This window comes from Palaemon carinicauda, chromosome 3, assembly GCF_036898095.1.
Source record: "Palaemon carinicauda isolate YSFRI2023 chromosome 3, ASM3689809v2, whole genome shotgun sequence".
Taxonomy (NCBI): domain Eukaryota; kingdom Metazoa; phylum Arthropoda; class Malacostraca; order Decapoda; family Palaemonidae; genus Palaemon; species Palaemon carinicauda.
Genome location: NC_090727.1, coordinates 200,418,206 through 200,420,498, shown reverse-complemented (window position 1 = coordinate 200,420,498; position 2,293 = coordinate 200,418,206).

Genomic DNA, 2,293 nt, shown 5'->3' with positions numbered 1-2,293 from the left:
GCAGTTCCGCATCCACCGTATTCTCCCGACTTGGCACCATGCGACATCTGGCTATTCCCGAAAATTGAATCGACGATAAAAGGGAAACGATTTGACACCACTGAAGGCATCAAATCGAACACGACAAAGCAAATAAAGTTATTGAAGAAAGAAGACTTCCAGGAATGTTTTCAAAAGTGGCAGGCACGACGGAGTAAGTGTGTATGTGCCGAAGGAGAGTACTTTGAAGGAGATTAGTGACAAAACATGTCAATGTTCGTAATTTAATAAATATTCACACATTTACTGAACTTTTTGATTACCCCTTGTATATATTGTATATATATATATATATATATATATATATATATATATATATATATATATATATATATATATATATATATATATTCAGAAAGAACATAGGCGGTTGGAAGAGAGAGGGTAGGAATGATGATGACACCAAGATCAAAAAAGACATTAACTGAGTGGAGAACTCGAAATAGTAGACTGTTACTTGGTAAGTTTAAATCAAAGCAGTACAATATAAGTAATATAGATTTTTATCCACCAACAAATGATTCCCCTGAAGAAAGTAATTATTAATACAATGAAGAACTACAGTGTAATAAATGAGATCTCAGAGAGAGATATGAAAATTGTGATAGGTGACCTCAATGCTTAAGTTGCAAGGAATAATCAAGGTATAGAGAATGTGACGGGTGATTAGGGTCTTAGTGAAGTTGCAAATGAAAATGGAGCCAATTTTATGAGTTTTTGTTCAGCAAACAATCTAGTTATTGGAGGCACTCTTCTCCAGCGTAAGTACATCCAATAATATGTATAGAGTTCACCATGTGGCAATTACAAAAATCAAATAGATCACATATTATTATTATTATTACTAGCCAAGCTACAACCCTAGCTGGAAAAGCAAGTCGCTGCAAGCCCAAGGGCTCCAACAGGGAAAAATAGCCGAGTGAGGAAAGGAAATAAGGAAATAAATAAATGATGAGAATAAATTAACAATAAATCATTCTAAATACAGTAACAACGTCAAAACAGATATGTCCTCTATAAACTATTAATAACGTCAAAAACAGATATGTCATATATAAACTATGAAAAGACTCATGTCAGCCTGGTCAACATAAAAACATTTGCTCCAAATTTGAACTTTTGAAGTTCTACTGATTCAACTATCTGATTAGGAAGATCATTCCACAACTTGGTAACAGCTGGAATAAAACTTCTAGAATACTGTGTAGTATTGAGCATCATGATGGAGAAGGCCTGGTTATTAGAATTAACTGCCTGCCTAGTATTACGAACAGGATAGAATTGTCCAGGGAGATCTGAATGTAAAGGATGGTTAGAGTTATGAAAAATCTTATGCAACATGCATAATGAACTAATTGAACGACGGTGCCAAAGATTAATATCTAGATCAGGAGTAAGAAATTTAATAGACCGTAAATTTCTTTCCAACAAATTAAGATGAGAATCAGAAGCTGAACACCAGACAGGAGGACAATACTCAAAACAAGGTAGAATGAAAGAATTAAAATCTTAAAAGACTTTCCCAATAAGCCAATTTTTTGTGCAATTGAAGAAGACACAGACCTAATGTGTTTCTCAAAAGTAAATTTGCTGTCGAAAATCACACCTAAAATTTTAAAAAAGTCATACAAATTTAAAGAAACATTATCAATACTGAGATCCGGATGTTGAGGAGCCACCTTCCTTGGCCTACTTACAATCATACTTTGAGTTTTGTTAGGATTCAACTTCATACCCCATAATTTGCACCATGCACTAATTTCAGCTAGATCTACATTCAGGGGATGGAATTGATGCAAAGAGAGTAGCATCATCTGCATATGCAACAAGCCTTTTTTCTAGGCCAAACCACATGTCATGTGTACATAGTATGAAAAGTAATGGGCCAAGAACACTACCCTCTGGAACACCGGATATCACATTGCTATACTCACTATGGTGCCATCAACAACAACTCTTTGAGATCAATTACTTAAAAAATCAATAATAATGCTAAGAAACGACCCACCCACTACCCAACTGTTTCAGTTTGAAAACAAGGGCCTCATGATTAACACGGTCAAAGACAGCACTAAAATCAAGGCCAATCATACGAACTTCCTGACCACAATCAAGGGATTTCTGTACGGCATTGGAGGTTGTAAGAAGGGCATCACATGCTCCAAGGCCTTTACGAAAACCAAATTGCAAACTAGGGAATAGATGATTACCTTCAGCAAACCTATTAAGACGTTTTGCCAGAAGACGTTCAAAA